General features: G+C 44.8%; 5 non-coding genes and 2 pseudogenes across 5 annotated transcripts; 6 read left to right on the forward strand and 1 right to left on the reverse strand.

Moving 5' to 3' along the window:
* The first annotated feature begins 3,135 nt into the window (after positions 1-3,135).
* Positions 3,136-3,299, forward strand: LOC135044164 (U1 spliceosomal RNA). The gene has a single exon (XR_010236884.1). It is a non-coding gene; the product is annotated as a U1 spliceosomal RNA (small nuclear RNA).
* A 152-nt stretch (positions 3,300-3,451) lies between these two features.
* On the forward strand, positions 3,452-3,586 carry LOC135044133 (U1 spliceosomal RNA; annotated as a pseudogene).
* Positions 3,587-4,288: 702 nt separating this feature from the next.
* LOC135044153 (U1 spliceosomal RNA) lies at positions 4,289-4,452 on the forward strand. The gene has a single exon (XR_010236873.1). It is a non-coding gene; the product is annotated as a U1 spliceosomal RNA (small nuclear RNA).
* A 152-nt stretch (positions 4,453-4,604) lies between these two features.
* Positions 4,605-4,767, forward strand: LOC135044190 (U1 spliceosomal RNA). The gene has a single exon (XR_010236909.1). It is a non-coding gene; the product is annotated as a U1 spliceosomal RNA (small nuclear RNA).
* A 671-nt stretch (positions 4,768-5,438) lies between these two features.
* Positions 5,439-5,602, forward strand: LOC135044157 (U1 spliceosomal RNA). Its single transcript, XR_010236877.1, has one exon. It is a non-coding gene; the product is annotated as a U1 spliceosomal RNA (small nuclear RNA).
* A 152-nt stretch (positions 5,603-5,754) lies between these two features.
* Positions 5,755-5,882, forward strand: LOC135044141 (U1 spliceosomal RNA; annotated as a pseudogene).
* Positions 5,883-6,522: 640 nt separating this feature from the next.
* Positions 6,523-6,596, reverse strand: TRNAN-AUU (transfer RNA asparagine (anticodon AUU)). Its single transcript has one exon. It is a non-coding gene; the product is annotated as a tRNA-Asn (tRNA).
* Between the last annotated feature and the right edge of the window lie 5,166 nt (positions 6,597-11,762).

The raw sequence follows: 11,762 nt of genomic DNA on the forward strand, positions 1-11,762 counted from the left end.
CTTCTTGCTTCAGATGATGGCAGGGCAGGTTCAGGCGTTTTTGGTGTTGCTCCAGTCTTCTGTACGTGGTGCCTGTACGCCGAAAGTGTCCCGCAATTCTTGTTGCCACCGACAGCATCTCTTGCACGCCCCTGTCGTTTTTTAAATAATTCTGCACCACCAAATTCAAGGTATGTGCAAAACATGGGACGTGCTGGAATTTGCCCAGATATAATGCACGCACAATATTGCTGGCGTTGTCCGATGCCACAAATCCACAGGAGAGTCCAATTGGGGTAAGCCATTCTGTGATGATCTTCCTTAGTTGCCGTAAGAGGTTTTCAGCTGTGTGCGTATTCTGGAAAGCGGTGATACAAAGCGTAGCCTGCCTAGGAAAGAGTTGGCGTTTGCGAGATGCTGCTACTGGTGCCGCCGCTGCTGTTCTTGCGGCGGGAGTCAATACATCTACCCAGTGGGCTGTCACAGTCATATAGTCCTGAGTCTGCCCTGCTCCACTTGTCCACATGTCCGTGGTTAAGTGGACATTGGGTACAACTGCATTTTTTAGGACACTGGTGAGTCTTTTTCTGAGGTCTGTGTACATTTTCTGTATCGCCTGCCTAGAGAAATGGAACCTAGATGGTATTTGGTACCGGGGACACAGTACCTCAATCAAGTCTATAGTTGGCTCTGAAGTAATGATGGATACCGGAACCACGTTTCTCACTGCCCAGGATGCCAAGGCCTCAGTTATCCGCTTTGCAGCAGGATGACTGCTGTGATATTTCATCTTCCTTGCAAAAGACTGTTGGACAGTCAATTGCTTGGTGGAAGTAGTAAAAGTGGTCTTACGACTTCCCCTCTGGGATGACCATCGACTCCCAGCAGCAACAACAGCAGCGCCAGCAGCAGTAGGCGTTACACTCAAGGATGCATCGGAGGAATCCCAGGCAGGAGAGAACTCGTCAGAATTGTCAGTGACATGGCCTGCAGGACTATTGGCATTCCTGGGGAAGGAGGAAATTGACACTGAGGGAGTTGGTGGGGTGGTTTGCGTGAGCTTGGTTACAAGAGGAAGGGATTTACTGGTCAGTGGACTGCTTCCGCTGTCGCCCAAAGTTTTTGAACTTGTCACTGACTTATGATGAATGCGCTGCAGGTGACGTATAAGGGAGGATGTTCCGAGGTGGTTAACGTCCGTACCCCTACTTATTACAGCTTGACAAAGGCAACACACGGCTTGACACCTGTTGTCCGCATTTCTGTTGAAATACTTCCACACCGAAGAGCTGATTTTTTTGGTATTTTCACCAGGCATGTCAATGGCCATATTCCTCCCACGGACAACAGGTGTCTCACCGGGTGCCTGACTTAAACAAACCACCTCACCATCAGAATCCTCCTTGTCAATTTCCTCCCCAGCGCCAGCAACACCCATATCCTCCTCATCCTGGTGTACTTCAACACTGACATCTTCAATCTGACTATCAGGAACTGGACTGCGGGTGCTCCTTCCAGCACTTGCAGGGGGCGTGCAAATGGTGGAAGGTGCATGCTCTTCACGTCCAGTGTTGGGAAGGTCAGGCATCGCAACCGACACAATTGGACTCTCCTTGTGGATTTGTGATTTTGAAGAACGCACAGTTCTTTGCTGTGCTTTTGCCAGCTTAAGTCTTTTCATTTTTCTAGCGAGAGGCTGAGTGCTTCCATCCTCATGTGAAGCTGAACCACTAGCCATGAACATAGGCCAGGGCCTCAGCCGTTCCTTGCCACTCCGTGTGGTAAATGGCATATTGGCAAGTTTACGCTTCTCCTCCGACGATTTTTATTTAGATTTTTGAGTCCTTTTTTTACTGATCTTTTGTGTTTTGGATTTTACATGCTCTGTACTATGACATTGGGCATCGGCCTTGGCAGACGACGTTGATGGAATTTCATCGTCTCGGCCATGACTAGTGGCAGCAGCTTCAGCATGAGGTGGAAGTGGATCTTGATCTTTCCCTATTTTTGGAACCTCAACATTTTTGTTCTCCATATTTTAATAGGCACAACTAAAAGGCACCTCAGGTAAACAATGGAGATGGATGGATACTAGTATACTTATGGATGACGAGTGACTGACGACACAGAGGTAGCTACAGCCGTGGACTACCGTACTGCGTCTGCTAGTATAGAGATGATAATTAATGATATAAAAAAAATATATATATAACTACTGTAGGTATATATAATATAATGACGGACCTGGTGGACACTGTCAGCAGACTGCTAAACTACTAGTATGAAGAAGATAGAAAAAAACTTCCACCACAGGTAGGTAGGTATACAATTATGGACGAGCACTGACGACACAGAGATAGCCACAGCCGTGGACTACCGTACTGCGTCTGCTAGTATAGAGATGATAATTAATGATATAAAAAAATATATATATAACTACTGTAGGTATATATAATATAATGACGGACCTGGTGTAATTCAGATCTCTTTGTCTCAGGTCTCTCTCCAGCCTAGTTTGCTGTCTGTTTCCACTTCTCTTTTCTTGAGCCGCTGCCTTCTATGCCCTTGTGCACTCTCCTGACTTCTCCTGTCTGCTTACTTTGTGCCTTCCAACGCACAATGCAAACTACAGGTAGTGCTGCAGGGCCCACACCCTTTTACCTTGCCTTACAGAGCAGCTCTGGAGCTGTTACAGTGCCCAGCTGCAGCAAGAAATCAGCTTGAATGCTTCAGGTGCTGGGGCATAGCCAACAAGAGCCCCACACCGACGGAGGGTGGAGGTGTTTAATGCAAACTAGGGGTCAGCCAAGCGCCGCAAAAGGCCGCCATGCCCTGCATGCCCCTTTTCTCTTTTCATATGCAGACGAGGGTTGAAGCCAACTTTGACCCACTGCTTGGATGCCATCACCATATGCAAATCCATCTGCGGCAGGCCTTCCCCCAGGAATGCTTGCACTAGTTGTTGCATTTGGTTTGTTGTTTGGGGGTGCTTCAGTATTAGGCAGCCTTCTGCCCTCCCATGTTCATCTGAAAATATGTGTTCTCCCTGCAGTTGTTGTCCCCAGATGAGAGTTCCCTTGTGCTGCCTCAGTTGAATCTCCTTTACTTGACAGAGATGTGCCTGAGCAGCGGCCCTCCCCAGCCCTATCCCAAATCATACTTATTTTGCATAGGAGATAACATGGTCATGAAGATTGTTCTCCCAGGGTTAGGTTCATTCATTGCATTCTGGGTATGCTGACCTCTGTGATTTCCCCAAATGTGGGAAACTCAACTGCATTATTTGTGGTAGTGGGGGACTGTGTTTGTGCTTTCCTCTGGTCAGCTCTGGTAAAAGTCAGATTTCTTTGTCTCAGATCTTCCTCTAGCCTTGTTCTTCTTTCAAGAGTTCCCTTGTGCTGCCTCAGTTGGATCTCCTTCACTTGACAGGGGGGTGCCCGAGCAGCGACCCTCCCCAGCTCTAGCCCAACTCCTACTTACCTGCCAGGTTAGATACTATGATCATGAAGTTGCTTCTCCCAGGGCAAGGCTCACCCATTGCACTCTGGGTGTGCTGCCCCTGCGATTTCCCCAAATGTGGGAAACTTGACTGCATAATTTGTGTTTCCCCTAGTCGGCTCTCATATAATTCAGATCTCTTTGTCTCAGGTCTCTCTCCAGCCTAGTTTGCTGTCTGTTTCCACTTCTTTTTTCTTGAGCCCCTCCCTTCTACACCCTTGTGCACTATCCTGACTTCTCCTCCTGTCTGCTTACTTTGTGCCTTCCGATGCACAATGCAAACTACAGGTAGTGCTGCAGGGCCCACACCCTTTTACTTGCCTTACAGAGCAGCTCTGGAGCTGTTACAGTGCCAAGCTGCTGAAAGAAATCAGCTTGAATGCTTCAGGGGCTGGGGCATGGCCAACATGAGCCCCACACCGAAGGAGGGTGGGGGTGTTTAATGCGAACTAAGGGTCATCCAAGCGCCGCAAAAGGCCGCCATGCCCTGCATACCCCTTTTCTCTTTTCATATGCAGATGAGGGTTCCAGCCAACTTTGGCCCACTGCTTGGATGACATCACTGTATGCAAATCCGTCTTCTGCAGACCTTCCCCCTGGAATGCTTGAACTAGTTGTTGCATTTGGTTTGTTGTTTGGGGGTGCTTCAGTATTAGGCAGCCTTCTGCCCTCCCATGTTCATCTGAAAATATGTGTTCTCCCGGCAGTTGTTGTCCCCAGATGAGAGTTCCTTTGTGCTGCCTCAGTTGAATCTCCTTTACTTGACAGAGATGTGCCTGAGCAGCGGCCCTCCCCAGCCCTTTCCCAAATCATACTTATTTTGCATAGGAGATACCATGGTCATAAAGATTGTTCTCCCAGGGTGAGGTTCATTCATTGCATTCTGGGTATGCTGACCCCTGTGATTTCCCCAAATGTGGGAAACTCAACTGCATTATTTGTGGTAGTGGGGGACTGTGTTTGTGTTTTCCTCTGGTCAGCTCTGGTAAAAGTCAGATTTCTTTGTCTCAGATCTTCCTCTAGCCTTGTTCTTCTTTCGAGAGTTCCATTGTGCTGCCTCAGTTTGATCTCCTTCACTTGACAGGGGGGTACCCAAGCAGCGACCCTCCCCAGCTCTAGCCCAACTCCTACATACCTGCCAGGTGAGATACTATGATCATGAAGGTGCTTCTCCCAGGGCAAGGCTCACCCATTGCACTCTGGGTGTGCTGCTCCTGCGATTTCCCCAAATGTGGGAAACTTGACTGCATAATTTGTGTTTCCCCTGGTCGGCTCTCGTATAATTCAGATCTCTTTGTCTCAGGTCTCTCTCCAGCCTAGTTTGCTGTCTGTTTCCACTTCTCTTTTCTTGAGCCGCTGCCTTCTATGCCCTTGTGCACTCTCCTGACTTCTCCTGTCTGCTTACTTTGTGCCTTCCAACGCACAATGCAAACTACAGGTAGTGCTGCAGGGCCCACACCCTTTTACTTGCCTTTCAGAGCAGCTCTGGAGCTGTTACAGTGCCCAGCTGCTGCAAGAAATCAGCTTGAATGCTTCAGGGGCTGGGGCATAGCCAACATGAGCCCCACACCGACGGAGGGTGGAGGTGTTTAATGCGAACTAAGGGTCATCCAAGCGCCGCAAAAGGCCGCCATGCCCTGCATACCCCTTTTCTCTTTTCATATGCAGATGAGGGTTCCAGCCAACTTTGGCCCACTGCTTGGATGACATCACCGTATGCAAATCCGTCTTCTGCAGACCTTTTCCCAGGAATGCTTGTACTAGTTGTTGCATTTGGTTTGTTGTTTGGGGGTGCTTCAGTATTAGGCAGCCTTCTGCTCTCCCATGTTCATCTGAAAATATGTGTTCTCCCTGCAGTTGTTGTCCCCAGATGAGAGTTCCCTTGTGCTGCCTCAGTTGAATCTCCTTTACTTGACAGAGATGTGCCTGAGCAGCGGCCCTCCCCAGCCCTATCCCAATTCATACTTATTTTGCATAGGAGATACCATTGTCATGAAGATTGTTCTCCCAGGGTGAGGTTCATTCATTGCATTCTGGGTATGCTGACCCCTGTGATTTCCCCAAATGTGGGAAACTCGACTGCATTATTTGTGGTAGTGGGGGACTGTGTTTGTGCTTTCCTCTGGTCAGCTCTGGTAAAAGTCAGATTTCTTTGTCTCAGATCTTCCTCTAGCCTTGTTCTTTTTTCGAGAGTTTCCTTGTGCTGCCTCAGTTGGAGCTCCTTCACTTGACAGGGGGGTGCCCGAACAGCGACCCTCCCCAGCTCTAGCCCAACTCCTACTTACCTGCCAGGTGAGATACTATGATCAGGAAGGTGCTTCTCCCAGGGCAAGGCTCACCCAATGCACTCTGGGTGTGCTGCTCCTACGATTTCCCCAAATGTGGGACACTTGATTACAAACTACATTGTCACCAGAAGAGCAATGCAAAATGTACAAGTGATATATTAAAATCATCTTCCATCTTGAATTTCAATGATGCATTGGGACAACAATTTTGTGAGAAACATCTTCACCCATAAAGAAAGATTTTCTTAATTCCTTATCTGTGTGCTGATTAGATATTACCTTGTTTTCACATTAAACAGACTTCCACATGAGAAAGCAGCAAGGATGCAGTAACGTTTATGTTTCCTGGTGTCAACCTGTATTATTTCAGTAGACATTGAAATGAGGATGCATCTTGCTGCCTTTCCAATGTAGCAAGTTTAATTCAGTAATAGGTGAAAAAACATTCCTACAAAGGTGTTAATCAGAGACTTGGCTTTGTGGACACTTTTCAGAGAGCAAATTTGTTAGCATAAAAATAAAGTCAGAAAATGAAGAGCTGTTTAATCACTCAATTGGACTTTTCTGCCAGCATAATTTTTTTTTCTCTGCAACCCACTGCTAAATTGTGCTTCCTAGCTGTTTTTTATAAAATCACTTAATCAAATCTAACTCTGATTACATCAGAGAAGGCCAGGTACCCTACACCATAAGAGGGGGTTTGAAATTTTGACTTGTCTATTTAAAGATCACCAAAATCTGATCACAAGGTCAATTACATCCCTGGGTGGGATTGAACCACCAACCTTTTGGTTAATAGCCAAACATGCTAACCGATTGCACCACAGAGACACCTCGTAAAAGTCCATTCTGACAAAGGCTAATAAGCATTCATCTAGAACGTTTCCTAGAAAAACTTTAAAAAGTCAATAATCTGGAGAGTTTTTGTAAGAAACACATTGCTACTTTCCCATGATGAGTGAGTGCTTCAGGATCTCTTGCACTTACATGAGCAGCAGAGTACTGCAACGGAAGCATGCTGGGCCCATAACCCAGATGTAGGCAGATTGAAACTATCTTCTGCTATATGCATTGTTTTTTGTTAATTAAAGTAATCCAAAACTGGGATTGATATTTTGGCTCTTTTATTTTTACTTAAAGTACAATAACTTTTACCATTTTAATTTGTTTTAATAGTAAATTGACAGTATTGTTTTCTTTCAAAAATCCACTTAATTTTCTTTACCCTATTATTAAAATGGTAATTGACAAAAACAAACTACATTGTCACCAGAAGAGCAGTATAAAATGTACAAGTGATATATTAAAATCATCATTCCAGCTTGAATTTCAATGATGCTTTGGTGCAACAATTTTGTGAGAAACATCTTCACCCATAAAGAAAGATTTTCTTAATTCCTTACCTGTGTGCTGATTAGATATCACCTTGTTTTCACATTAAACAGACTTCCCCATGAGGAAGCAGCAAGGATGCAGTGACGTTTATGTTTCCTGGTGTCAACCTGTATTATTTCAGTAGACATTGAAATGAGGATGCATCTTGCTGCCTTTCCAATGAAGCAAGTTTAATTCAGTAATAGGTGAAAAACCATTCCTACAAAGGTGTTAATCAGAGACTTTACTTTGTGGACACTTTTCAGAGAGCAAATTTGTTAGCATAAACATAAAATCAGAAAATGAAGAGCTGTTTAATCACTCAATTGGACTTTTCTGCCAGCATAGTTTTTTTTCTCTGCAACCCACTGCTAAATTGTGCTTCCTAGCTGTTTTTTATAAAATCACTTAATCAAATCTAACTCTGATTACATCAGAGAAGGCCAGGTACCCTACACCATAAGAGGGAGTTTGACATTTTGACTTTTCTACTTAAAGATTACCAAAATCTAATCACAAGGTCAATTACATCCATGGGTGGGATTGAACCACCAACCTTTTGGTTAATAGCCAAACATGCTAACCGATTGCACCACAGAGACACCTCGTAAAAGTATATACTGACAAAGGCTAATAAGCATTCATCTAGAACGTTTCCTAGAAAAACTTTAAAAAGTCAATAATCTGGAGAGTTTTTGTAAGAAACACATTGGTACTTTCCCATGATGAGTGAGTGCTTCAGGATCTCTTGCACTTACATGAGCAGCAGAGTACTGCAACGGAAGCATGCTGGGCCCATAACCCAGAGGTAGGCAGATTGAAACTATCCTCTGCTATATGCATTGTTTTTTGTTAATTAAAGTAATCCAAAACTGGGATTGATATTTTGGCTCTTTTATTTTTACTTAAAGTACAATAACTTTTACCATTTTAATTTGTTTTAATAGTATATTGACAGTATTGTTTTCTTTCAAAAATCCACTTAATTTTCTTTACCCTATTATTAAAATGGTAATTGACAAAAACAAACTACATTGTCACCAGAAGAGCAGTACAAAATGTACAAGTGATATATTAAAATCATCTTTCCAGCTTGAATTTCAATGATGCTTTGGTGCAACAATTTTGTGAGAAACATCTTCACCCATAAAGAAAGATTTTCTTAATTACTTACCTGTGTGCTGATTAGATATCACCTTGTTTTCACATTAAACAGACTTCCCCATGAGGAAGCAGCAAGGATGCAGTGACGTTTATGTTTCCTGGTGTCAACCTGTATTATTTCAGTAGACATTGAAATGAGGATGCATCTTGCTGCCTTTCCAATGAAGCAAGTTTAATTCAGTAATAGGTGAAAAACCATCCCTACAAAGGTGTTAATCAGAGACTTGGCTTTGTGGACACTTTTCAGAGAGCAAATTTGTTAGCATAAACATAAAATCAGAAAATGAAGAGCTGTTTCGTCACTAAATTGGACTTTTCTGCCAGCATAATTTTTTTTCTCTGCAACCCACTGCTAAATTGTGCTTCCTAGCTGTTTTTTTATAAAATCACTTAATCAAATCTAACTCTGATTACATCAGAGAAGGCCAGGTACCCTACACCATAAGAGGGGGTTTGAAATTTTGACTTGTCTATTTAAAGATCACCAAAATCTGATTACAAGGTTATTTACATCCCTGGGTGGGATTGAACCACCAACCTTTTGGTTAATAGCCAAACATGCTAACCGATTGCGCCACATAGACACCTTGCAAAAGTAGATACTGACAAAGGCTAATAAGCATTTATCTAGAACGTTTCCTAGAAAAACTTTAAAAAGTCAATAATCTGGAGAATTTTTGTAAGAAACACATTGGTACTTTCCCATGATGAGTGAGTGCTTCAGGATCTCTTTCACTTACATGGGCTATTAACCAAAAGGTTGGTGGTTCAATCCCACCCAGGGATGTAATTGACCTTGTGATCAGATTTTGGTGATCTTTAAGTAGACAAGTCAAAATGTCAAACCCCCTCTTATGGTGTAGGGTACCTGGCCTTCTCTGACGTAATCAGAGTTAGATTTAATTAAGTGATTTTATAAAAAACAGCTAGGAAGCACAATTTAGCAGTGGGTTGCAGAGAAAAAAATAACATTTTAAACCTACCGGTAAATTTTTTTTCTCGTAGTCCGTAGAGGATGATGGGGACTCCGTAAGGACCATGGGGGATAGACGGGCTCCGCAGCAGACATGGGCACTTTAAGAAAGACTTTAGATCTGGGTGTGCACTGGCTCCTCCCTCTATGCCCCTCCTCCATACCTCAGTTAGAGAAACTGTGCCCAGAGGAGACGGACAGTACGAGGAAAGGATTTTTGTTAATCCAAGGTCAAGATTCATACCAGCCACACCAATCACACCGTATAACTTGTGATATACTACCCAGTTAACAGTATGAAAACAACATAGCATCAGTCCAAGACCGATGAAAACTAACATATAACCCTTATGTAAGCAATAACTATATACAAGTCTTGCAGAAGTAGTCCGCACTTGGGACGGGCACCCAGCATCCTCTACGGACTACGAGAAAAAGATTTACCGGTAGGTTTAAAATCTTATTTTCTCTTACGTCCTAAAAGATGCTGGGGACTCCGTAAGGACCATGGGGATTATACCAAAGCTCCCAAACGGGCTCCTGCGGATGACTCTGCAGCACCGATTGAGCAAACAGGAGGTCCTCCTCAGCCAGGGTATCAAACTTATAGAACTTTGCAAAGGTGTTTGAACCCGACCAAGTAGCAGCTCGGCACAGCTGTAGTGCCGAGACCCCCGGGCAGCTGCCCAAGAAGAGCCCACCTTCCTAGTGGAATGGGCCTTGACTGAATTAGGCAACGGCAATCCCGCCATAGAATGCGCCTGCTGAATCGTGTTACAGATCCAGAGAGCAATAGTCTGATTTGAAGCAGGGGTGCCAATCTTGTTGGCTGCATACAGGACAAACAGTGCTTCTGTTTTTCTGACTCTAGCCGTTCTGGCCACGTAAATTTTCAAAGCCCTGACCACATCAAGGGACTCGGAATCCTCCAAGTCACGCGTAGCCACAGGCACCACAATAGGTTGGTTCATATGAAAGGATGAGTCCACTTTTAGCAGGAATTGAGGACGGGTCTGCAATTCCGCTCTATCCATATGGAAAACCAGATAGGGGATTTTATGTGATAAAGCTGCTAATTCCGACACTCGCCTAGCGGAAGCCAAGGCTAATAACATGACCACCTTCCAAGTGAGATATTTAAACTCCACCATTTTAAGTGGTTCAAACCATAACCTTAACACCACGTTAAGGTCCCAAGGGACCACCGGAGGTACAAAAGGAGGCTGAATATGCAGTACTCCCTTCACAAAAGTTTGTACTTACTTCAGGAAGAGAGGCCAATTCCTTTTGAAAGAAAATGGATAAGGCCAAAATCTGAACCTTAATAGAGCCTAATTTTAGGCCCAAATTCACTCCAGTTTGTAGGAAGTGAAGGAAGTGGCCCAGGTGGAATTCTTACGTATGAGCATTCCTGGCCTCACACAAAGAAACATATTTTCGCCATATACAGTGATAATGTTTAGATGTCACGTCCTTCCTAGCCTTTATTAGCGTAGGAATGACCTCATCTGGAATACCCTTTTCCGCTAGGATCCGGCGTTCAACCGCCATGCCGTCAAACGCAGCCGCGGTAAGTCTTGGAACAGACAGGGCCCCTGTTGCAACAGGTCCTGTCTTAGAGGAAGTGGCCACGGATCTTCTGTGAGCATTTCCTGCAGATCTGGATACCAGGTCCTTCGCGGCCAATCTGGAACAATGAGAATTGTTCTTACTCCTCTTTTTCTTACTATTATCAACACCTTGGGTATGAGAGGTAGAGGAGGAAATACATAGACCGACCGGAACACCCACGGTGTCACTAGGGCGTCTACAGCTACTGCCCGAGGGTCTCTTGACCTGTTGCAATACCTCTGTAGCTTTTTGTTGAGGCGGGACGCCATCATGTCTATCTGGAACAGTCCCCACCGACTTGCAATCTGTGCGAAGACTTCCTGATGGAGTCCCCACTCTCCTGGATGTAGGTCGTGTCTGCTGAGGAAGTCTGCATCCCAGTTGTCCACTCCCGGAATGAACACTGCTGACAGTGCGCTTTGATAAAGCTAAATATTTATCTTATTTAAAACCCTTTGTGAGGTCTAAGAACACTGTACGCTATTTGCGTATGGAGTACCGTAAGGGTACGCTCGTTGCGTAACAATCGCTTAGCCGTGGTCGAGACGCTCAAGCGTCACGTTCGCTCACGGCCAAGAGATCACAGGCAGGCACGCTATTGGCTGCTGACTAACGTAATGGTTCGCTATAGCGTAACGGACGCTGTATCGGGAGCGGGCTGCTCGAGCGATACAGACGCTCACGAGAATACGCTGTTGGTATCGGGCACACTTATAGGTGAGCGACTACCGTAATGCTACGCTATCAGCGTAGCGGACGCTCGAGACCACGAGGAGATCACGAGCGGCGCCGACGCTCACAATGTTAAACCTTTATGTCTAAACCACAAACAATGTAATTTGCTGTAAAACCTTAGTGTAGAGATAGGGTGTAAA

The sequence above is a fragment of the Pseudophryne corroboree genome, unplaced genomic scaffold, assembly GCF_028390025.1.
Source record: "Pseudophryne corroboree isolate aPseCor3 unplaced genomic scaffold, aPseCor3.hap2 scaffold_893, whole genome shotgun sequence".
Taxonomy (NCBI): Eukaryota; Metazoa; Chordata; class Amphibia; order Anura; family Myobatrachidae; genus Pseudophryne; species Pseudophryne corroboree.